The 26,531-nt window shown below is 44.1% G+C and overlaps 1 pseudogene; it reads left to right on the forward strand.

Moving 5' to 3' along the window:
* Positions 1–12,889: 12,889 nt before the first annotated feature.
* LOC111154019 lies at positions 12,890–13,411 on the forward strand (annotated as a pseudogene).
* Positions 13,412–26,531: the final 13,120 nt, after the last annotated feature.

Below are 26,531 nucleotides of genomic sequence, written 5' to 3' on the forward strand. Positions count from 1 at the left end.
CTTCTTCTGGAATCCCAATTATTCTAATGTTGTTTCGTCTTATGGTGTCACTTATCTCTCGAATTCTCCCCTCGTGGTCCAGTAGCTGTTTGTCCCTCTTTTGCTCAGCTTCTTTATTCTCTGTCATTTGGTCTTCTATATCGCTAATTCTTTCTTCTGCCTCATTTATCCTAGCAGTGAGAGCCTCCATTTTTGATTGCACCTCATTAATAGCTTTTTTGATTTCAACTTGGTTAGATTTTAGTTCTTTTATTTCTCCAGAAAGGGCTTTTATATCTCCCGAGAGGGTTTCTCTAATATCTTCCATGCCTTTTTCGAGCCCGGCTAGAACCTTGAGAATCGTCATTCTGAACTCTAGATCTGACATATTACCAATGTCTGTATTGATTAGGTCCCTAGCCTTTGGTACTGCCTCTTGTTCTTTTTTTTGTGGTGAATTTTTCCGCCTTGTCATTTTGTCCAGATAAGAGTATATGAAGGAGCAAGTGAAATACTAAAAGGGTGGCAACAACCCCAGGAAAATATGCTTTAGCCAAATCAGAAGAGATCCCAAATCGTGAGGGGGGAGAAAGGGGATAAAAATAGGTTCAGAAAGAAGAAGAAGAAAAAAAAAAGAAACAATTAAAAAAAGAAAACCAATAAAGAAAAAATATAAAAAGGAAAAAAAGAATATATATATTAGATAAACTAGTTAAAAAACGTTTAAAAAGGAAAGGGTAAAAGTTAAAAAAATTTAGCAGAAGAAGAAAAATAAATTGAAAAAGAAAAAAAATTAAATTAACTGCAAGGCTGAAGAATCATGGGGAGAAAGCCATGAGTTCCGTGCTTTGCTTTCTCCTCTTCTGGAATTCCGCTGCTCTCCTTGGTATTGAAACTGCACTCCTTGGTAGGTGAACTTGGTCCTGGCTGGGCTTCTTGTTGATCTTCTGGGGGAGGGGCCTGTTGTAGTGATTCTCAAGCGTCTTTGCCCCGGGCGGAGTTGCACCGCCCTTACCAGGGGCCGGGCTGAGTAATCCGCTCGGGTTTGCTTTCGGGAGCTTTTGTTCCCTGAGCGCTTTCCGTAGAGTCCGGAGGGCGGGAATGAAGATGGCGGCCTCCCGGTGTCCGGCCCGGAGGAGCCGAGAGCCCGGGGCCCCACTCCTCAGTGCGCCCTCAGAGACCAGCGCCGATTTACTCCCGTCAGCCTGCCTCCGGCCGCGCTCCGAGCTGACCGAGCCTGCGACCGGTTCAAGGTAACCCCGAGCTTAGAGCTCACTCCTCGGCTCTGTCTCTGTAGCCGGCTTCCCCGTTCTAATACCTGTAAGCTCTGCGACACTCAGACACCCCCGATCCTTCTGTGACCCTGCGGGACCTGAGGCCACGCTGACCCTGCGCGGGCTTCACCCCGGTTAAGCCTCTGGAGCGATGTCCCTCAGCGGAACAGACTTTTAAAAGTCCCGATTTTGTGCTCCGTTGCTCCGCCGCTTGCCAGGAGCCGGCCCCTCCCCCCGTGGTCTATCTTCCCGTCGCTTTGGATTCACTTCTCCGCCAGTCCTACCTTTCAGAAAGTGGTGGATTTTCTGTTTCTAGAGTTGCTGTTCCTCTTCTCTTCGATCTCCCGTTGGATTTGTAGGTGTTTGCAATCTTTAGATAAGCTATCAAGCTGATCTCCCGCTACCTGAAGTAGTCTCAGCCTGCTACTTCTCCGCCATCTTGACTCCTCCTCCGCAATTGAGCTTCTTTACCCCAAAGATACAGATGTAGCTTCCCTATGACCCTGCAATTGCACTACTGGGTATTTACTCCAAAGATACAGATGTAGTGAAAAGAAGGGCCATCTGTACCCCAATGTTCATAGCAGCAATGGCCACTGATGCCAAACTTTGGAAAGAACCCAAGATGCCCTTCAACGGACGAATGGATAAGGAAGATGTGGTCCATATATACTATGGAGTATTATGCCTCCATCAGAAAGGATGAATACCCAACTTTTGTAGCAACATGGACGGGACTGGAAGAGATTACGCTGAGTGAAATAAATCAGGCAGAGAGAGTCAATTATCATATGGTTTCGCTTATTTGTGGAGCATGAGAAATAATATGGAGGACATGGGGAGATGGAGAGTAGAAGGGAGTTGGGGGAAATGGAAGGGGAAGATGAACCATGAGAGACTGTGGCCTCTGAAAAACAATCTGATGGTTTTGGAAGGGTGGGGGGTGGGGGGTTGGGTGAGCCTGGAGGTGTGTATTATGGAGGACACGTATTGCATGGAGCAATGGGTATGGTGCATAAACAATGAATTCTGGAACACTGAAAAGAAATTTTAAAAATAAATAAAAAGAAAAAAAAAAGAAAATCTAGACAATATAGCATGTGATGGTGAACTCTGTAGTGAAAACAATTGGGAGGAATTAAAGATACTTTCACCCTACAACTCAAGCCACAAAGGACAGAGACTTGGTCTTCAGTTAAGAGTCTGAAAATGGCTGCAGTGAGGCTAAGAGAGTGCCAACACCTCCTCTGGCCCATGAGAAGAAAGGAAGCAGCGTCTATAAGGAAAATCAGAGTTTTGGTTAAGGCCTGAGTTTACAGGGAGTAGCACAGATGTGTAGGGAGTTCAGTCTGAGAAACAGCGCCAGAGAGAACAATGGAAAGAGAAGGCAAGAGATCAGGAGTGGAAGATAGAACGTAGAGCTTGCAGAGAAGGCACGAAAGAGTAAATGAGAGGATTGTAGGGGCAGAAGAACAAGGAGTAGTAGAACACTGACTGCTCTGGATCATAGACCTGCACAGCCTGAGGTCCCAAGTAGTTCAAGGAGCCTGACTAAGCTAGCAGTGTCCATTAGTTTGATAACATGTGTCTAAGAAGTTCTGCACAAGCCCCTGCAGAAAGGATTTCTTGGCCTCTTTTTTTTTTTTTTTCTTCAGCACAACAGTATTCCTTGTTTTTGCACCACACCCAGTGCTCCATGCAATCCGTGCCCTCTCTAATACCCACCACCTGGTTCCCCCAACCTCCCACCCCCCACCGCTTCAAACCCCTCAGATTGTTTTTCAGAGTCCATAGTCTCTCATGGTTCACCTCCCCTTCCAATTTCCCCCAACTCCCTTCTCCTCTCTATCTCCCCTTGTCCTCCATGCTATTTGTTATGCTCCACAAATGAGTGAAACCATATGATAATTGACTCTCTCTGCTTGACTTATTTCACTCAGCATAATCTCTTCTAGTCCCATCCATGTTGCTACAAAAGTTGGGTATTCATCCTTTTTTTTTTTTTTTTTTTTGACAGATCACAAGTAGGCAGAGAGGCAGGCAGAGAGAGACAGGAGGAGGCAGGCTCCCTGCTGAGCAGAGAGCCCGACGCGGGGCTCGATCCCAGGACCCTGAGATCATGACCTGAGCCGAAGGCAGAGGCTTTAACCACTGAGCCACCCAGGCGTCCCGGTATTCATCCTTTCTGATGGAGGCATAATACTCCATAGTGTATATGGACCACATCTTCCTTATCCATTCGTCTGTTGAAGGGCATCTTGGTTCTTTCCACAGTTTGGCGACCGTGGCCATTTCTGCTATAAACATTGGGGTACAGATGGCCTCTTAATGTCCTACTCCCGGTAGAATAACCAAAGCCGAGGGCAGCTTGTAGATTTAAGCCTTTGCCTATGTAAATGGAGAAGCCTGCAAAATTTGGAGGAACTTCTCCCCACAGAAACAAGAAAGGATGAAATGAGTCCCCGGTGCCTCCTAGTGGAGTCCTTGTGGCCCATGTGTCTCAGGGTTTTTGTTTTCAAATCTATCATTATTTCAATAGACAATGTGGGCATTCAAGGAGATCAAGATACAAGAGACAGAGAAGGTAGACATAAAAGGCAGCTGATCTGAGATCACTTCTAAGACCTCTAGTTTCAAAACCCAAGGAGTTCCAGCCGGTTATGCTAGGCCATGGAAGGACAGCCCCCAAACATCCCTCTTTTGAGCAAAGGAATTAGTCATAGCCCAGTTTTTCCTGTCTGGCTGTTTGGAAAGCCTGAAGCATGAATTCTTCCAATGCCTCTACACCTTCCTCTCAAAGGTTCTTGCTGTTCGTGTTGCATGACTCCTTACTAGATGACCTTTATTCTGACTTTCCCTCCCTATCTCATCCACACTTCATATTTGCCCCACATGGCTGCTTCTTAATGTTTATTCACTCATTACTCAAAAATTGAGCAACTAACATATACTGGGCACTATACTAGATATTGGAGGCCCCTGATTTCCATTGTACATACCAGTCTTCCAGCAACCCAGACTCATGAAGGATCCCTTATGTGGAACACAGGACCAGGGCAGGTGCTGAAGTACTGTATCAGAAGGAAGACATGCTTATTCCATCCCTGACTAGCTGGAGCTTGCCATCTGTGGAGGACACATGACTGACATAAGTCTTCATTTTCCAAGACAAGCTGAGCAATGGATGGGGACACTGCTAAGAGATATGTTTTCAATTATGGGAAAAGCAGAATTAAAATCCCAGACTCTTCCATTTAAGTCATTGTTTGATCTTGGCTGAGTTTCTTATTCCTCTGGGAACTTCAGTTCGTCAGGCTGTAAAATGAGTATAATCATCATCTACCCCCAACATTGTTGTGAAGATCAAATGAATTGATGTCTCTGGAAACCTTTTACAAACTGTAAAGGGAGGTAAGCATTATGATTAGCTACAGGTTAAAAAAAATTGTGTCCCTAAACCTCACTCCCAAAGGATAAGCTGTAGTGGTGGTAATGTTCCCCCATGTTATCCAGATCTCAAAACCAAACAGACTGGCTTCTGAAAGTTCTGTAAACATAGCCCTGGGGGAGAAACTCTTAACCATGACCCTCTCCAAGCTCCTACTGTAAATTCCAGTAGTTCCCAGACAGCCATGGGATGCTTATACCTAACCAGAACCTCTGAACGTTTTGGAAATCCTGTCTACAGAAAACACCCGGGCTTAGACAGCAGAGCTGAATGCCCATCCAGATAACGAGCTGCACAGCTGTGCAGCATCAAATATTTCCCCAATTATGGTGGCATTAGAGAAAGTTATTGGAAAGGACTCTCTCCCACCATTGAGTAGTAAATGCTTTGCTAATTTGCCTGATGATACATTTATGATGGTTGCTTGCTGATCTTCTTCCCCAATCCACCTTTAATGGTCTGTCTGTTAGGAGAGGACAGTCTTCTCCAATGAACCAACTTTATTTCATTATAGTTTATTATTATATTTTATTCAGGGAGTGCCCACAAAATGAGAAAGCGGCCTACAAAAACTCTCTCATCGCAGGCGTAATTACTGCCTCAGTGCTTAGAAAGAAAGAAAAACAAATAGTAATCTTTGCTAATTGAAACAGTAAAATATGTGCAGCTCAGAACTATTCTGTGTAGAATTTTAAGAAGAAAAACCCTTACCCCCACCACATATATACACACACTTACACAAAATGGAGCATTGCCCCTGAAACTACAAATCATAAGCAGGACCTTCTATCCTTTTTCTTCCTCCCTCATCTGTCTTCTGCAACCCCTTACTCTGTGTGTGTGTGTTTGAAACTCAGTGTGCTGGTATTAATTATTTTTCAGATTTTTTTTTTTTTGGCAGGATTGTTCTATAATTAAATCCATTTCCCCTGGGGGGGATTTACTTCGCTTGTTTGCATTTCTTGTGTTCTTTTCACAGAATAAAATGTAAAAAGAAAGTTTTGTTTGCACTTGGTTCTGCAATTGATCCACTCCCACTCCCCTTCCCCCGCCCTGGGTTCTTCTAGCCTCTCTCCATAGCCATAGTACAGAAGCAATTCAACAATTCTCAGGACAATTATGCACAACTTGGGTGGGGGGTGCTTCTGGGAGTGGAGGGGGCTGTCATCCATAGGAGAAGCCAATTGTTGGGTAAGTGAGCAAATCATGTAATTCATTTGTTTCTACAGTAAAGATAAACTACCTGGGTCTGTGCTGGTTCTGCCTCCTTTACTGAATCACAAACACAGTGTGCAAAGGTGGATAACCTTTAGGCCAATTCGGTAGTCATATATTTATAAAAGCAAAAGAATGGTGGTGTAGTACATAGAAACATGCAGTACATAGAAACATGGAAGCTTTGTGGTCAATTTTGCATTCAAACCCTACCTCTACCATAAGGATATCCTTATATCCCAAGATGGAACAAGCCCAGAAGCCTCTCTCTTTCACACTGATTACAGCTAAATGACTCTGGACAAAACACAAAAAAGCAACTCTCTGAGGACTGGGAAAGGAAACCAAAGCAAGCAGACTGTGAAGAGGAACTAACACCTGGAGATGCAAACAATATAGGATGACCTCCTGGGGCTTTCTTTCCCTTTCCTCACACAGCAATGTCATAGGATGGCTCACACAATGGGGCAAGGCTCACACATGGAACCATGACCCATTGCTGGCACTTGCAGCTAAAACTCTGATTGAAACACTTTTTCTAGCCAGTGGAATTGGGAAAAGGGGGTTTTGGAAGTGGGCAGGGTGAGGGAAATAATAGACAGGAGAGATCTGGAGAAGAAAATCTCTTAGTTCTGTATACAAACCCACACAAATCCCAGGGTCAGCTCTAAGCTGTGGATGGATGCATATAGCAAGGGCTGAGAAATGAGCTGTGAACCACTACCCACAGAAAGGAAGACAAAATTTACAGTCTAATCCTGACTAAACCAGATGAAAACAAAATTAAAAAATCAACATTCTCTAGAGGATTTTAACAGGATGCAGGCGAGGCACAACACAGCATTTATATAATCCAGGATGCAATCTAAAATCACTTGACAGACAAAGAAGCAAGAAAATGTGACCAAATCTCAAGAGAAAAGACAATCATCATATGCTAAACAAGAACTGATCCAGATGTTGGAATTATCAGATAGGCACTTTGAAACTTTAAAAGAGCTATTAGAACTCTCTTGCATGAGGTAGAGGCATAGGTAAACACACCCAAAATGAGTGGAAAGTTCTCAGCAGAGAAACAGAAATCATAAAAAAGGACCAACTGGAAATTTTAGATCTGAAAAATAAAACATCTGAAATTTTTAAAAACGTTAACTAGGTGGCCTAAATAGAGCTTGAAGGTAAATCAGTAGAAATTTTACAATCTGAGAAAGAAAAATGAAAACAAACCAGCAAACAGAGCCTTAGGAACTTGGGATGACATGAAAAGGCCATTAAGTCCCCTGAGGAGAAGAGAAAGAGTCTTTGAAGAAAGAATGACTAAGAACTTTCAAAATTAGGTGAAAGACATAAATTTACAGGTGCAAGAAGCTCAGTAAGTCTATATCTAGCAAAAATATTCTTTAAAAACATTCTCAGATGAAAGAAAACTAAGAAAATTTATAACCAGCAGACATGCTATAGAAGAAATGTCAAAGGGAATTCTAAAAAGAAATGTAAACAGAGAACCTTGGATCTTCAGGAGACAAGGAAAAGCAACTAAAATGATAAATATGTGGATAAATATAAAAGACTTTTTTTTTCCTCCTGAGGACTTTAAAATAGATGTTCCAGTTGAAAGTAAAAATTATAACATTGTTTGCTGGGATTTTCAATGTATGTAAAGGTGATATACACAACTATAACACAAAGGGGGAGGAAAAAGAGACCTGATGATTCTAGAGTTTCTCCATTCTACTTGAAGTGGTGAAATACTAACTTCAACTAGGCTGTGGATAATTAAGTACATACATTGTAATCCTTAGAGCAAGTACTAAAAAAATAACACAAAGAAAAGAGTCCAAAAACCTGATAAATAAGTTGAAATGAAATACTAAAAATAAGTAAATCAAATAATTCAAAAGTAACTAAACAGGTAACAAGGGAATCAAAAATAGAAAAGACTGACAGAAAATGAATAATGGTAGACCTAAATCCAACCATATCAACAACTGTATTAAGTATGAGTAATCTAACCATACCAGTTAAAAGACAGAGACTGTAAGGTTGGATTTTTAAAACCTATCTACTACTCACTAACTATACAATTTGGAAAATCACTTAATTTTATGATCCATAATTTATCAGTTACAGGAGAGTAATATCTACCATGTAGGGCCTATTATGCAGATAACATGAAGTGGTGTCAGTTAAATGCTTAGTGAATAATAAGTAACTAACAAATAATATCAATGTCTGCTAATGACCATTAACAGTGACCATTAACATCTAACTAAATTCATTAACAGTGGTTCAAGGCCACTATATTTAACCCTATATCTTTTGTTTTTAAGAAAAGTACCACCAGAAAGGTATGACCACAAAAGATTAAAGATGTATCTTCCCCAATACAAGATGGGTTTCCTTCATTCTACTCTGAATCTCACACACAATTACTATGTATTTTTTCTTATAATATCACTATGTATTTATAATGTCCTTAGCATTATGAATTGGCAAATTTTATAGATTGAGGACCTGTTTACACATCTTCTATCAACTCTAAACATTTATTTATTGGAACTAACCCCTTCTGCCCTCATTGAAATAATTCCTGGTCACTTAAAAGTAATAATTTTCATTCTCATAAGTAAACTGTAATTTTACAATACTGAGTGTCATAGAAAGGACCCAGGCCCCTCAAGTTCTTCTTTTACTGATCTTTATCATTAAGGCGTCCACCAATGAGCACGCATCCTCCACAGGAAGGCACAGAACTGATGCATTCTCCTTGCTGAGAAGGCAGACTCATGGGATTCCAGCCAGAGAAGAAACAGGGAGATTAAGACTGGCTGTACATTTAAGAAGCCAGAGTTGCCAAGGTGCCAAAGAGGTCATGGACCATAAGATCCACTAGTGGTTGTCAAATTTCCAGGGGTAAAAATACAGAGAATTGCATCTCAACAACTACATATTGAATGCTACCATGCGCAGGGCACAGGACAGGGGGGGCCAAGAATAGAGATAAATCAGGAAGTGAATCAGCATGACTGCTACTCTCAGGTGGCTGAAGATCTGCTGGGGGAGAGAGCAGGTCAACAGATTATTTCAGGCAAACATGGTCATTGCTTCATTCATACCCACTTGGACCTGCCATCTGAAGGCCTGGAGACTCATCCCTCAAGCCCTGGATGTCCCAGAGATCAATTTAGAGAATCCCCGCACTGGGAACTGGTTTTCTTTAGTCATCGTCACACACACAGGAAGGTCTGGGAGTATGTATTTCCTGGTGATGTTTGCAGTGTCAATTTCCATTTTTGTCACCTGTCACAGGAGCCATTATAATATTTGCTTAAGTATTTAAATCAAGTCCTTTACTTTAAGCCAGTGGTTGCTGAGCTTTAATTGAAGCATATTTGCATACGTTACTATCACCCAGCTTCTCTACATTTTAACTGTATTTTCACATTCAAAACATGACATTTCAATAACAATAGTTGTCAGTGCCTGGGTGCTTATTTATGCCACAATTACAGGTCCTGTTAATTACAGCCCCGCTGGCTTCTCCAGCTCCTTCTGACAGCCTGTGTGCAGCCACATCTTCGACTCTGAGCGTGTGCATCTCACCACTTCCAGAGCAACTCCACTGTCTGCAAGGGGCTTAAAGACACCAAGCTCCCTTTATCTCCCACCCTGCTGACTTCCTACACATTTGGGGGTCAAGAGGCACAAACATAGCTTTTACATCAGAGACTATTGGTCCTGGCAGCTCTGACTACCGGTCAGTCTCTACTGAGGACAGATAGGGAAGTTCCCACCTCATGAGTATTGCCGAGTGTTACCAGAGTCTAGAAGCAGTGGGAGTGGAGAGCTGCTTCTTACCAAGCGTTTGTAATAAGCTGGGAACTCGGCTCCCAGACAGGGTGTGATCACACACTGAATTCCTGCTCCTACCTGAGGATATGGTCACGTCTCCCTGTGTCTTGACACACAGAGTCCCTCTATCTCAAGGAAACTTGTACTAGCTCTGTTAGAGCAGTGACCTCTCATCACTATTTTTCTATTTCTCTTCCCAACTGAACTATGAACTCTGAGGGAAAGACCATAATTTATCTCCTCATTGCCTCCCCACATATGGGTTCCTAATAAACATTCTTGGGGGGAAAATGAGTAAGAAACCAAAGTACCAAAATTCAAGATTCTAAACTAAAGCCCCAAATGAGGAAAGGGCACTAGTTGTGAGAAATACCAAAACAAAAGGCCACAACCACCCTTGACATAGGGCAAGCTTGTTCCCTCTATTGGACTAGCTGGCCAGCCAGCCAGCCCAGATGCTGCCATCGTATGTGGGGCACCCATGACCCTCCTTCTGCCCCAACAGCCTTGTCAATCAGACACTGAACTTCCCCTCCAGATGGCCCTGTGGAAACATTCAGAAACCAGAAACACAAACAACTTGTGGTATCCCAAAACTGCAGAGACAGTCAGAGAAAGGAAGCTCTTCCAAAACCTCCCCTGTGGGCACAGTGCCTTTCTGAACCCTGTGGCGAAGCCAGAGGAGTGAAAAGTCAGCCTGAGCCTGACATTTCCAAACACTGGGGCTAGAACAATAAACATCGAGCTCAGCAGGCAGAGAGACAAGCCTAATCTGGGTTTCTCATGTTTCTCTCCAAATACTCTCCTGCAGGCCCCAGCCCACAGAGGGTCTGTTTGTCTACTGCAGGCCCCTTAACTGTCACTGACCTCTGAGGGCCAGGCAGAGCTTCCTGGGCCTGACAACAAGGTGACAGTAAGTATCTCTGCAGCACAGAGAACAACAGATGGACACTGTGAGCCAGAGACTGCTTTGGGCCAAATTGGAACCTTACAGGGATGGGGGATGGGAAGGCTGCTGAAGGAGAGAATGAATACTTGTCTTTGAGCTCACTGCACTAGACAGGGAGGCTTGGTCTGTCCCATTTTAACAGCCACTTTTAAACCCCAGTCTGTATACTGCCTTCTCTGCAAGCTTTTGTGTCTCCTTGCATATCAGTTCACTTCAACAAAAATAAAAGAAACACAGATTATGTGCCAAGTACTGTGCTGGATTCTGGAGATACAAACATGAATTAGATTCAGATTCTGTCTTAAGAGATCTTGCCATCTAACTGAAGAAACAAGTAGTTAATATTTCTATAGAGTAGAATGTGGTGATTTTGGAGTATACAAGATGTGTATACTTGTATATACTTGCATATACATGCAAGAAGGAATAAAGAAGAGGATCACTAGGCTGAGACTGGGCATCCAGGAAGGCTTCCTGAAGGAGGAGACATCTGAACTGAATTCAGAAAATAAAATAAATTGTATCCAGACGAAGAAAGATGGAAAAGGTATTTCAGGTAGCACAACCAAAATGAGCAAAGTACAAATGTGTGAAACCATGTGGTGTGTGCTGAAAGCTAGAGGCAGTTTAACGAGACTGGATGTATTGTACAAGGCAGAACAAGTAAAGGTCAGGCTGAAGGACTGGAAGAGGTCAGGTCATGGAGGGGGTTTGTAGGGTCCTTCATGCCAAGGGCAGGAGCTTGGATTTTCTCCTGAGAAAAACAGGGGGTCTCTGAGCAGGTTTAGGTAGGCATGTGGCATACAGATCATGGCTTTTCAGAAAGCTCCTCTAGGCTACAATGTAGGAATCAGGCAATTACAGGACGCTCTTGGAGGCGAAGAGGCCAGTTAGGTGGCTGTCACAATGATCCAGCAGGGAGCTCAGCTAGTGGCAGAGTACAGAGAGCACTGGACAAACTTCAGAGATATTGATAGGACAAGCTTGACTAGACTTGGTTATGAGGCTTTCAGGAGGAGAGAGAGGCATTAAGATTAACTTTGAGATTTCTGAATTGGAGAGCTACGGAAAGGGTAGTGCTGTTGGTTAACAGTGGTAATTATACTAATAGCTTACTATGCGCCAGACATTACTGTGTTTTGCATGAGAGATTTAACATTCACAACAACCTTATGAGATATGACTATTACTTTATTTCATAAATGAGGAAAGCAAGACAAAGAGTGTTACATAACTTGCCTAACATCACACAACTACTGCATGGTGACCTTGACACTTAGAACCCTGGACAATCAAGGCTCCAGAAGTTATGACCTTGATTAATGCTCTTTGTGGCCCCCAGGACACAGGTGGTACCACAAGTGCCTCCCACAGTGTCAGGCACTGAGTCATGAGAGTCTACCTTGGCAAGCATTTATTCAGGAGGTTGTGACTTAATAAGAAATACATATTTGGTCTCTGCTCTCAGTTCTTGACAAAGAGCTCTTAAAACCTTATAATTTCCTGAGTAATGGGGGTGACAGAAGAATCTTACAGACAGAGCTCCTAAATCCCTTAGACTTTCCTGGATTATAGGAGCATCTTTTGCTCTAATGAGAGGACTCCTGGGTAGCTTCACAATGGGGGCTGGTCACCAGAAAGACCAAGCCATGACAGTTTAGAACTCTCAGCTCCATGCTCCATGCTCTGGGGAGGACAGAGGGGCTGGAGATTGAGGTAAAAATCCATCTTGCCTACATAAAGTCTCCATAAAAATCCCTCAGCTACGGGGTTCAGAGAGCTCCCAATTTGATGAATACGTTCATGTGCCAGGAGGTGAGCATACCCCAACTCCATGTGGACAGATACTCCCGTGCTCAGAACCCTTCTGGACTTTACCCTACGTACCTCTTCATTTGGTATCCACCTGTATCCTTTATCATACACTTTATAATAAATGGGCAAATGTAAGTAAATGTTTCCATGAGTTTTGTGAGCCATTCCAGCAAATAATTAAACTGAGAATAGGGAAACTGACTTCATAGCCCCGTCAGAAGTGTGGGTTCCACAGGGACCCATTATTTGCAACTAGCATCTGCAGTGAGGGCAGTCTCATGGGATTGAGCCCTTAAACTTGTGAAGTCTGAATCTCACTCCAGAACTGAATTAAATTGTAGGACACCGGGCAGCCATCTGTTACTGGGCAACATGGCTGCCCTCAGACCTTTGGTGAAGCCCAAGATCGTTAAAAAGAGGACCAAGAAGTTCATCCGGCACCAGTCAGACCGATATGTCAAAATTAAGTGCAACTGGCGGAAGCCAAGAGGCATTGACAATAGGGTGCGCAGAAGATTCAAGGGCCAGATCTTGATGCCCAACATTGGTTACAGGAGCAACAAGAAGACAAAGCACATGTTGCCCAGTGGCTTCAGTAAGTTGCCAGTGCACAACGTCAAGGAGCTTGAAGTGCTGCTGATGTGCAACAAATCTTACTGTGCAGAGGTTGCTCACAACGTCTCCTCCAAGAACCGCAAAGCTATTATGGAAAAAGCAGCCCAGCTGGCAATCAGAGTCACCAATCCCAACGCCAGGCTGTGCAGTGAAGAAATGAATAGACAGCTTGTTGTGCACGTCATATTTATGTTCATAAAACCATATAACTACAAAAAAAATTGTAGGACACCTAGTTGGATGTCCAGAGAGTTGGGCAGTTAGTTGGTAAGGGAAGAAATCTCCCACATATTTGGTGTCTGAAGTGTGGAGAGTAGAGAAATAGTTTTCCTTTAGAAGTGATCTCATGAACTATTAGTAGGGAAAGAGAGAAGTGAGGTTGGGGAGGTAAGAAAACAAGTAACAGTAAAGTGATGTACAGGCCACAACTATAGCTCTCGGGGCTCAGCCCTCCTCGGGAGCGCTGCAGTCAATGTAGAACACGTGCCTCCGAGCTGTCCTCTGGGAGGGATGAGGAAGCTGAGGTCTGTGCTCATTTCCAGACACTTCCAGCCAGCTGTGATGGCAGGCAGAATAGGCTCTGGAAGCCAGAGAAAGCCTACAGGTAAAATATCATAAGTGCTGGCAGTAGAAGACTGGCCAGGAGGCAGGTGAGGGTCAGGAGGCATGGGTGGGACATTGATAGCATCTGCGACAAAACCCAGTAAGTGCCTTTGAAAAGTGTTAAGATTCTGGAATGCCTAATAGATGACTACTTCCATATGTCTAAGCTAAGCAGGACAGAGACATTACAAGAGACAACCAACAGATACCCAGAACCTCTTAAAGTAGCATCATGAATTTGCAGGATTGAAGGACTCTAAAGTTCCTCTGTGAAAGGGGGGCAGGGAGAAAGGGGGAAAGAAAGGAAGGGAGAGAGAGAAAAGGCTCTGGGGGACTTTTTCACCTTTTGTTATTCCAAAACTATGGATGAAGAGAATGTCATGAAGCCAGGCCTGGCAAAAGGTCTTCCAAACAGAAGCACTCTCATGGGCTCATGACTCCACACATACAGAGTCAAGTCTGGGTGTGTGTGCTGGGGTGTGGAATGCCTCCTCTGCTTGTCTACAGCCCAAATTCCCTTTGGTAAGGTCTCCTCACAAGACCTCACCCTGAACACAGCCATGCCCCCCCTCACTCCTGGCTCCAACCACCTCCAGGTTTCAATTTCCATTCACTTCTCTGAAGTAGAAAATGCAGGCTTTTCTGTGTCCAAGGTCAAGAAAATGACCATGCATCCACATTTCTGAAGTTTGGTGTGGATGTAATGGAAAGATTACACTCCAGTTAAATGTTAATTATAGTCTTAAGAGTAATGAAGGCTTAGAGGAGGTGCTTTATAACCAGATCTGCCCAATAGGATAGGACTCCAGGATCACAACCTGAGCCGAAGGCAGTCACTTAACCATAAGAGCCACCCAGGTGCCCAAAGTTGGACTCTGGGTTCAAAACCATGCAAAACTCTTCTAAAGAGAGAGAAAGAGAGTTATTCAAGGTGGGTTGACTAGATATGGAAAAATCAGAGATGTCCCTTTAAGAATTAAACTTCACCAAAGCCATCCCCTTGGTCACTATGCTGTCAGGCAAACTGTTTACAGGTCAACTCACTTCAGATACCAGAATTTGAAGCAATACAAATCCCTCCACCTCAAATTTCCAATAGATTCTTTAACAAAGACAAAGAGAAGTATTAGCTGAGAACGACCCAACCACTATAATGTGCTACATGTAGTTTTTTAAATGGTTATCTTTAAACATGAATATATACATATATATTCATATGAGGTCAAGTAAGTAGTAAAGAGGAAGTTCAAACTAGGTGGGTCACACACCCAAGTTCATTGCTTTTCAACTATATCCTGTCTCCCAGATGAACCATAAAATGAAGGTACACCACTGTCTGAGGAGTGACTGAAGAAGGTGAGGACATATTAGGGGATGAAAGAGAACCCTGATGCTGTGAGTAGGTGAGAATTCCAGAAGCCTGTGCTAAGGGCAACCCTACACATATGTTGGCTTCTCTGTTCTGCTACTGGGAAGCTTCCACTTGGAAGGATCTCTCCAAATATATCATAGCTCCTCTCCTTAACTTTCCACTACCACAACCTAAGGATTGGGGAGTGTTCACCTCCAAATGCCACCCCTTTAAGATTCTCAGTTTGGCCACTTTCTCTTGTTTCTCTCCCTGTTATGAACTGAACTGTGTCTTCCTAAAATGTTGAAGATCTAAATCCCAGTACCTCAGACAATATGACTATAATGAAGACATGGTCTTTAAGATGGCAATTAAGATCAAGTGAGGTCATAAGCGTGGGCCCTAATCTAGTAGGACTAACATTTTTTTAAGAAAAGATATGGGGTGGGATAGGGTGGGGTGCCTGGGTGGATCAGTCAGTTGTGTCCAACTTTTTTTTTTTAAGAGTTTATTTATTTATTTGGGAAAGAGAAAGAAAATGAGAGAGAGAGAGAGAGAGAGAATAAGAGAAGAGAGGTCAGAGGGAGAAGCAGACTCCCTGCCGAGCAGGAAGCCTGATGTAGGACTCGATCTGAGGACTCCAGGATCACGACCTGAGCCGAAGGCAGTCACTTAACCAACAGAGTCACCCAGGTGCCCAAGTGTCCAACTCTTGATCTCAGCTCAGATCTTGATTTCAGGGTCATGAGTTCAAACTCTGTGTTGGGCTCCACACTGAGCACAGAATCTACCTCAAAAAGAAAGGGAGGGAGAGAGGGAGAAAGAAAATACAAGACAAAAGGGACACACACACACAGAGAAAAGAGTGTAGGAAGAAACAATGAGAAGGTAGCCACAAGCCAAGGAGAGGCTCTCAAGGAGAGACACCAACCCTGCTGGAACCCTGATCTTGGATATCTAGCCTCCAGAACTGCGTGACAGTAAATTTCTGTTGTTTAAGTCCCCCCAGTCTGTAGTACTTTGTCATGGCAGCCCCAGCAAATTAACACACTCCTCCTGCTCCCCCTACCACTCATGCCGCCCAGGTTGCTCAGCGCCAGCACACAGGGCCAGCTGCAGCCAGCTTCCCTCATCTCTAAAAGGAGGGGCTGTAGTAGCCCCTCCCTAAGTCACCTCTAGATCTGGCAGTCTGTCTACCTGTAACATGTATTATTCCACTAGAGTGAGAGAATCTCAGGGTAACAACCATGAATGAAGAACACCTCTCTCGCCCAACTCATTTAACTCAATGGATTCTGCTGACTTCAAAAGCACTGCTTAATTGCTTCCAGGAATTTATTTTTCATTCACTTTATATGTGCTTAGCACCCATCAGGTGCCACAAGTAATACTGTACTGCTGACCTCTCTGTTGCCATTCTTGTTCCCCCCGAGGTCCAAGTGACATGTTCTTATAAACCTTGATTCGTCGCTCATCTTTTTCCCTTGCTCTCCTTCTCACCTCTCTCTCTTTCATTTAGTACTCTGGGGAGAGCCAGGGGCCATGTCATGAGACACCCAAGCAGCCCTATGGAGAGGCCCATGGAAGGAGGGACCTGAGACCTTGTGCCAATAACCAGCAAGAAACTGAGGCCTGCCAACAACTCCGTGAACAACATACTAGAAAATGAAGTTTCAGAACTGGGTTTTCTGATGCTAAACAGCAAGCTTTTTCTCTATCTTAAATGTGGATCCTCAGCCCCGGTTAAACCTTCAGATAACTGCAGACAAGCTGACATCTTCACTGCGGACTGAGAGACCCTGAAACACAACCACGTATGTGCTAAACAGCAACTGTTTAGCCACTGTTCCCACCAACGAAGTGTGAGATAATAAAATACTGTTTTGCGCCACTGAATTTTAGGGCTGCACCATAAATAGCTACTAAACTCCTTGAGGGCCACTTTGTGGCACCTTTCACAATGCCTCACCCAGGGCTAGTCTCCTAGGATGTGTAGGTTTAGTATTTGTCCCCCAACTTGTTGGTCAAAACAGTCTGACAGTTTGAAAGACTGCCTGCTCCCACCGAGGAATAGGAAAGTTAGGGAAGGCTATAATTTGGACCTTTAGGGCAACAAAGAAAACATAAAATGGTGAACAAAAGACATGGCATGATATAGTGGTTTATTAGTTTCCTATGGCTGCCGTAACAAATTACTGCAAACTTAGTGGTTCAAACAATGCAAATTTATTTTCTTCTAATTCTGAAGGTCAAAAGTCAAAAATCAGTTTCACTGGCCCACAGTCCAGGTGTCATCAGAGCTGGTTTCTCCTGGAGGCTCTAGGGGAGAATCCAACTCCTAGCTTTATAAGCTTCTAGAGTTGTAGTTCTTGCATTCCTTAGCTTGTGGCTACTTCCTCCATTTTTAAAGCCTGTGGGGGGCGGGGGCTGGGGGCAGCATCTTCAAACCTCCCTGTGCTACTGTCTTCATATCTCCTTCTCTCTAGGGATCCTTATGATTACATCAGTCCCACTTGGATACACCAGATTAATTTCCCCACGTTAAGATCTGTAACTTAATCATATCTGCAAAGTCTCTTGTTGGCACATAAGGTGATAGGCACAGGTTCTGGCAATGAGGATGTGGACATATTGGGGGGCCATTATTCAGCCTACCACAGCAGGAAAATCCCACTTCTAGAGGCAGACAGATCCAAATTCCAATCTTCTGATTAACAATTAACTGTGTGAGGTTGAACAAATACCAACAAAGCTTAGGTCTTCTCACCTCCATAACACAGATGACAAAACTTTAAAGTAAAGGCACTGGCACTTACTGCTTTCTAAATAAGTGCCAGCTTTTCTCTTCTTTAATTTTACCAAGTAGCTAGAAAGACAAGGACCTGGACCAAGAGGAAAGAGGGCTCCAAGTTTGTGGCCTTGTTACCAGTTTTGTATGGCACATTATGTTTGCAAGGCAGTTTTAGGCCTATTACTTCTATTACTTCATTTGACTATTATTCCCATTGTACCAAATGAGGAAAACAGAGGCAACAAGAATTAAGTTATTTTCCCCAGCATCTCCCAGCTAGTGTCATAACTGGGCTTTCTGATGCTAAATCCTAAGCTCTTTCCTTAACATGCCAGGTACCTGGGCAGGGCTTGGAAAAATCAGCTACCAAACTAACTACAGGGAATGAGAAAAGGACAACAGAATAGGGTATTATCATGAATGCTTGGAGGGTGCAGGAAACCTTTGAGAGGACAGAATGGAGAAATGACAGTGAGCAGTGTTCTCCAAGGCAGGCCCAGCTGGCTCCTGAGAAACAGGAAGAGAGTGAGACCAGCCTTCACCCCCACCATCCATTCTCATCCCTTTCCTCTCCTAGGGGCTATCTCAGACCTTTGGTAATAAATAACTTTCAAGATGTGGCTTATCAGCTTGGTGTATCTGATAAGACACCCTGTCAGGAGTCAGAGGCCCCCTTAGGGGACGGTTTCATTATTCCAGTAGGGAATTATAAGGGATTGCTCTGTGGCAGGACCTGCCTGGCTCCTGAGTTTGGAGCCAGACCCAGAAGGTGAGAGAGTTGCTCTGCTGGGGGTTGAGGTTCATGGACTCACACAGAGAGGAAAGGGCTATCTGTTCCCTCTATAAAATCATAACAAAAACACACCACACCCTGCCCTGAACACCTCCAAAGCACTCTAACCTACATTTTCTCATTTGCCCTCACAAAATTATGTTCATTTTACAAAGAAAGTGAAAGCGGTTATTAAATGTTTAATATTTGCTAACACTGGAACAAAAGCCTTATAAGCGTTATACAAATGTAATCATCTCAAGTTCTCCATGAGGTAGGTCTTCTCATCTCCAGATGAAGGACCTGAAGCCCAGAGAGGGTAAGTGGCTTGCACAAGAAGACCACAGCTACTATGTGACTGAATCAACACTGCAACACAGGAAGGAGGTCAAGGTGCTGACTAGCAATCCCCTTCCAGCTGAAGGGACAGAGCCCCTAGGTGTGCACTTGGAGCCTCCTCTGGAGGAGAAGTCAGAGGGCTCCCCTCAGCAATGGGGGTACATATCACGGGGGGGCCTTGGAATGATATGGGTTAGCTTGGCTGTGTAGCCCAGAGCCTGGCCACTGTGTACATATGAAGACACATCTTCAGCAAAACATGGTAAATTAAGTTAGGCTTCCAAAGGTTTCCTGAGAGTTGGTAGTCAAGGCCTCTGTGGCAGCTAACTTAATTTTTCCCTTAGATCTGCATGTTCTTAAAGCAGGTGGACAGGCCCAGCCAGACTTCAAATGGCTCCACATGGGAAATAGGATTAGAATAGCCCCCTGAGGACCTCTTCTGACATTATCTCACCCCTCCTGGCTAATTTTCTATTTCAATGTTAAGGAGAGATCTTTTGTCCCTCTAGGCTGCTCTCCCATTTAGTTTAATTTAGAAAAGAAGCCTCTGCAATATTGAATTGAAAATTATTTTCGTGGTCCAGGAAAGAAGTCCCAGTAGTGGGGGGGTACACAGGAACGAGAACTAACAAGGACTGGAGCTCAGCGACCTGCACCCCACTGCAGGCCAGGTTAGAGAGCCCCCAGATAGAGAAGCCTCAGCGCCAGCAGGGTCACAGGGCTGAGGCCAAGGTGGGGAGAACGAAGGCACGGGATGACATGGCAGGTGGAATGGGGCTGGGGGACTGGTGGCCAGTGTCATGGGCACAGGGCCAGGCATGGTGAAACTAGGGGGTGGGGTGGGGTTGGTGGGCACATGTCCAGGTGAAGTGGAGGGGGGCCTGGAGCCAGGACCAAGTGCAGAAAGGTCAATTCAAAAACAGCAAGTGGTATCAGAAGAGGTGGGCTTTGAAGCAGAGAGAATCCAATCTAGGCCCCCACTCACTGGCTGAGAGGCTGCGGGTAAACTGCTTAATTCCTCCATGCCTCCCTTCCTTCTTCATAAAGTGAGGACAATGATATCTACCTGAAAGGGGTTTTGTGAGGGCCAGCAGAGTTTCTGAGCACACAGAGAACAGCTAGTGGACGGCCTGACACATAGGTGCATGATAAATGTCCTTGTCCACTTTCCCTTTCCTCTGAGCAGAGAGAGTGGGGACGCCGACCTTGCAGCATTTGCTGCCGGCCCTCATGGCACTTGATGCGCTGTGGCTGAGCCTCCCACTTGAAGGGGCATGATCCACAGGGGTCAGGACAGAGCACCAAGCCCTGAGACAAGGAGAGTCTGGACAGATGCTAGACATCTGCTGGGTTCTCACATAGCAGAGAGCCCCTGAAAGTCACCCAGGAAAGCACCCACAGCCGCCCATATTTGCCTAGCATGTTATAAACCTCAAAGCGCCTTTGCGTACATCATCAACATTAGCTTAACACCAGATATAGTGCTAGGTAGATAGAGCAGATATGTCTTTTTTCTAGTTTACAAATGAGAAAGCCAAGGTTTCAACAGTTTATATAAATTTTTCGAAGTCCTAGAGCTAATAAGATGCAGAGTTAGGGTTTAAACCCTTTGTGTATGCGTCCCTGTACCACACCCTTTCAGCTGAAGCTATACCTGAGGCTGAGAAGGAGATAGGAATCTGTCCAAGGTTAACCACAGACTGTAAGTTGGAAGGCTGGGGTGAGGGCTGACCCCTCCAGAGTGGCTTGTTAATTTAGTGCTAGCTTGACCCCTTCAATTAGGTGCTGGACAGAGCCAGGCCCAGGGGAGATGGACAGCAGGGCTTAATGGAAATGGGGATGCTGGTGACGATATGAACAATCTGAATTATGGTCTCAATTTGCACAAAGCCTGATGGATTTGCAATAATTCCAAACCAGGTCAAGTGTCTGTGTCTCCTCTTTTGCTGATCTCACACAAAGTCTCTCCATTTGTCAGGCTCTGACTTGCTCTGAGTGGCTGCCCGCCCCCTCCTTCCCTCCATTAGCTATGCTCTCCCTGCAGTGCTCTGACCCCAGGGCACCTCTGCAGCTGAGCCCAGAGGGACTGGGGCTGCTACTAGCAGGGCTCAGGAACCTAGGAGCTTTGAGGCCATCCACAGAGATAAACTGCACTCTGTAGTGAAGAAAGGGACAGTTCTCCACTGCCCAGGGACCACAGTCTGTGTTAGTTTTTAAGACAAAGGGACAGAATGATTTGGTGTCTTAGGGGTTCACAGTGTGGGTGGAACACTGCTACAGTGAATGGATTCTGGGAGAGTCGAGTCCTCCTGGTAGAGAGAACAAGGACTGCAAAGGGCTGGAGCAGATGCCAGAGCCTCCTCCAGGCCCAGCTAGAATAACTGATACACATCATAGTTTAGGAGAATTCTTGAAAACTTGGAAGATACTATGTTATGTCCCATCTTCGGGAATCTGCAGCTGGGGCCTTTGAATATGGGAATGGTTGGCTTCCTAATGGGGGTGTGTAGTGTTAAATGGAGGACAGTGGCGGATTCTGGAAGAGCTGCTGCTCTCCAACCCATGTGTCCAGTACTAGCCTGGCTCAAATGGTAGAGGAAACTGCTCGGTCACCTTGGCCAGCCACCTGCCTGGCTTGCAAATCCTGTCCACAACATCCCTAGCAAGTGGCCATCTGGCCTCACTTGAGTGCCTTCTGTACTAGGGAACTTGAGACTTTATGGGATAACAACCCATGCCATCTTCAGGTTGCTTTAATTTTCAAACATTTTTCCTTCGATTAAGGGAAAAAAATCTATCTCCCTACAGCTTCCATACTTTCTTACCAAGAGCCAAACAATGCCTAATAAAGTAATTATTAAACTTATTTTGATGTTTTTCTTGGGGGTCATAGGATAGCCTCCTCCCTTTCTTGTCCCAGGAGGACCTCCTTGGTCTACTTCACAGTATGGGGAGAAGGAAAGAGCCCTAGGCTAGCATTCATTAGACCCAGGCACTGACCCCAGCTAAACTATATGTACGGTCTGGCAAGTCTGTTCAAGGGTCTGTCCTTTACACCTCTTAGGTCTTGCTATAAATTCATCTGTGGATAAGCCACAGTTGTTGGATGAGAACCTATTATACACTTTTCTCTCAATATATGTGTTGTAGAATAAAGGACTTCAAAAACTTATAACCATTATTATTATTACTGTAATTTTCTGAACATTTATTATATCCTAGGCATTTTACTCAATGCACTGCATACATTATTGTTTTGTTTCTCACGTTTCCATCTGAACTGATAAGGTCTATTATTATGCCCACCATAGATGAAGACATAGTGTCCCAGGGAAGTAACTAGTTAAACATTACTGATCAATAGTAGAGGTGCAATTTGAGCTCAAGTTTGTTTGTATGCTCTTAACCACTATGCAAAGACACTATCCCAGATTCAGAAACCTAAAATCTAGAAGGGAAGAAAAAACTAAGACACAAGAAACACTGGGATATACACAAGTATCAAATCATTATGCTGTACACCTAAAACTAGTATGTTGCACATCAATTAAACTTCAATTTAAAATTTTTTAAATAAAAAAACATTACAGACAATAAAAGGTAATGAAAGGGGAAAGGAGAACTGAAGTCTAAACTTCAGTCTAATGAAAGTTCTGCGCTGAAAACAGTAGCAAATCTGTATTTGTTGAACGGATGACTCTTCAGGCAGACCAAGGCAGAAATGTCCCAAGGAAAACACATGAAAAAATTGCAGGGTACTTTTTCCAGGGGATGAAAAAGAACTGAAATGAGGAAATCCTGTGCTCTCCCCGCAAAAAAAAAAAAAAGCATACTAAAGAAAATACACTTTTACTACCCATTCACCTATTCATTTACTCAATACATGTTTTTGAGCACCTCTATGGGCCAGGCATTGTATTAGTAATATTCTAATATCTAGTCTTTGCCCTTCAAGGAACTAACCTAAGGGCAAAGTCAGGTATTCATGGTAGTGGAGTAAAAACTAAAATAAGAAGCACTAGGCTAATGATGCAACACAGCAAAGAAGAAGTAACTCTATGCCATGCAAACGATAAATGCCAGGAGGAAGGAGAGAGAGAAGGATGGCCCAAATGGAGGTAGGATGGCTTCCTGGAGCAAGCCTAAGGATGGAGAGAGTGAGGCAGGGAAAGGAGAGGAAGTTAGTGAACAGTGGGACCAAAACAGAGGGACTTCTAGTGCAGGGGGCAAAAGGCATAGAGAGAATACTTAGAGCCTCATTGTGAAGGATTTGAATGTTGAGGTAAGAGATGTAAAAACTGATCTCAGGGGCAACGTGGGGGAAGAGGTTTCCAGCAGGAGAAAGACTGGAGGCAGGACTGCACGATGGTGTGTGGAGCAGGGAGCTCCAGCCCCACCTGGATGACACAGATTCCTGGACACTCAACACTTGCACTGAATATCTACTACAGTATAGCCTGTGAGACAGGATGTGGAGTCTCCATGAATAAGGAGATCCATGAAAATTGCCTTTTTGGGTGACAGAAGGTTAGGAGAAAAGAGAGCGAGCCAGAGGTGGATGAGACAGAAGGCAGAAAGGCATGGCGCAAGCCAAGCTCTAAGCTCTGGGAAGGCTGGGGACATGGCCAGGTGAAATCCCCAGAAGCACCACAGGAACCAAATGCTCCCAAGCTGGGAAGGTTAAGGAAACTGTTTGGTAAAGCAACATTCCCAGCTCATTCCTGAGCTGTGAGCGCTGGGCAGGTAGGTGTTCTATATGAGCTAAGGCTCTGTATCTGTGGGATCTAAGATTATAGCAGCCAAGCCAACAGAAGCGCCTATGTGGACACTGCGGGAGCCAAGGCTGGCTCCAGTTCCCGGGTGGCAGGGGCGTGCTGAGCAGCAGGTGTAGGGCTATTCCAGACCATCAGCCTGGCAGACTCAAACAGAAAATATCACCCGCTGGTTCCGGAGCATGGTTCTGTCCCAATGGCCAGTGAGCCCCATGTTCTATCTGTCCTGCCAGACAGGAACTGTGTCTTATGGAGCAAACACTAACAAGTTTGTTCACCACAAAAAAAGGGGGGCAAGTAGTGCCTTGGCGTTGGAAGTGGTAGGAGGCCACAGGACTTCAGCGAAGCCCCAGACCAGCAGAAGTCAAGCACTATGGAAGGCATTCTGTAGATCATTCCTCAGAGGGATCTGAAAGTCACTGTTTACTTCCTGACAAGAGCTCCATGAAACTCCTGGAAATCGTTTATTCAATGCTTTACAATTTACAAAGGTCTTTCACTTATGTTATCCCTCTTAATTACCACCACAGCCCTTTGAAGTAGATTAAATAGGTGTTACTCTGTATTTTACAATGAGAAAATGGGAAAGTCAGAGACCACTGTCTTGCCCAAAGTTACACACTCATGAGTGGCAGTGCTGGGATTCAGTCAACACATCTTCCCTTCACCACCCTGGTTTCTCTATTAAATCACATTCCCTACTCTTCAGTGACTGTTGGATTGGAGGCAGCAAGACAAATCCTAAAAAATAAGAACCCTAACTGGTTGCTTTTGGTCTCCCACTAATCTTCCATGAGAAATAGTTGAAGCAATTTCAGGGTAACCACTTATATCCAAGAAAGGAAGAGACTCTGATGGAAAAAGAAGCTGAGATCCACGAACAGTACTGAATGGGCTGGATGCAGTGTGTAGCTTTATTTAACACCCATTATTAATGCATCCATTCAACCTAGAAATGTTTCTGAAAATCAGGTGCTCTACCAGGTATAGGGGACATGATAAGAAACACAGAAGACATAGTTCCTGCTCTCAGAATTTAAATTCCAATAGAGATTATAAAACATAAGCAAAAAGCCCCTCTGCATTATGCTAAGTGCAGTGAAACAAAGAAATAAAAGACTAGATAATAAGGGGGAAGGTGGGTATGTTCTTTAGATACAAGGGTTAAAAAAGACCTCTGTAATGAGGTCTCACTGGAAAGGGGAAAAGAAAGCAGATATGTGATGAAACCAGGAAGATCATTTCAGGCTCACAACCTGGGGCGGCTATCCACACCAGAGGAGGAAGACACTGTGGCGTGTTTAAATGAAGCCAGATCTGCTGGAATGAATAGAATGGGAGTGTGGTACCTACTGAAGGGGGAGAGAAGGCAGACTGCACAGGGTTGTGTTTGCCAAGGAAGAGTTTGGACTTGGTCTCAGCTCAGTGTACTAAAGGGTGTTACACAGGTGGATGGCATGACCTAATATATATATCTTGTAAAAGTCATCCCTGATGCTGTTTGGAGATTTAAAAAGGTAAAGTTGAAATAGGAAGCCTCATTAGAAGGGTAATTCAATAATTCCATGGGGAAAGGATAATAGTGCGGATTGGGGAAAGCAGAAGAAAAGAGGTAAATGAACATAGAATGTATCTTGGAGGCAATATTGACAGAATTTGTCATTGGATTGGATAAGAGGGAGTGAGAAAAAGGAAAGAATCATGAACAATTTCTAGAATTCTGCTTCAGGTAACTGGATAAGTGGCAATGACATTTATTGAGATGGAGCAGTCAGGTTTAGGGCAGGTTTGAAGAGGTAGAAGTGAAGAGTTCTTTTAGACATGATAATTAGGAGGTGTCAGTGGGACATCTGGGAGAAGACGTGAAGTGGGTATTTGGATACACAAGTTTGGCATTCAGATGACAGGGCTGGGCTGGAGACAGAACATTGGTAATTGTCAGAAGACATGTGGTATTTTAATGTCATGAGAATGAGGACATCTAGAAAGAGACTGTGAAGAGGGGTTCATGGTCCAGCCTCAAGAAAGTCCAGCCTTTAGAAGTCCAGCAAAAAGGACAAATCCAGCAAAAAGAAAACTAAGAGTGGATAGTGGAGTAGTAAGAAAACTAGGAGCCAAGAAATCACAGAATCCACAAAGGGCTGCATGTTTCAAGAAGGAGTTGTAATCCATGGTGTCAAATTCTGCTGAGAGGTGAAGATGGGGATTGATCTGGCCATCTGAAAGCCACTAGTGACCTTGAGAAGAGCAGTTTCAGTAGTGTGTAAGCAAAAGGAAAATGGGAATGGGCTAAGTAGTAAATATGAGGTATGAGACCAAAACAACAACTTCCCCCAGCAAACAAACAAACAAACAAAAAGAAACAAACATAATCATTAGATACATTCGCAGGTTCAAAGGAAGGTTATTGTTTTTTATGTTTTGTAAGGTTGGAGGTGCTAGTGCATGTTTGATGATGTGAATGGTTTGGTTGAGCAGGAGAAATGAGTGATGGAATAGAGGTGGGGTAACCAAAGAAATACAATCTTTGGAAAGCTGAAAGAAGACAGAACCGGAGACTCTTAGTAAGAATTGGCCTTTCGTAAGAAAGGGATATTTTCTCCATCGTAGTAGGAGGAAAAGAAGAAATTGTTTCCGATGCAGGTGGATTTCAAGGTTCAGTAGGGAGTTAGCATTTAATAGTTTCTATTTCCACAATAAAGTCTGAGGTCATCAACAGAGAACGACTGTGGAGTACAGGAATGGGGAGTCTGAAG

Source organism: Enhydra lutris, unplaced genomic scaffold (assembly GCF_002288905.1).
Source record: "Enhydra lutris kenyoni isolate GAN:26980312 unplaced genomic scaffold, ASM228890v2 scaffoldscaffold34, whole genome shotgun sequence".
NCBI classification, from domain to species: domain Eukaryota; kingdom Metazoa; phylum Chordata; class Mammalia; order Carnivora; family Mustelidae; genus Enhydra; species Enhydra lutris.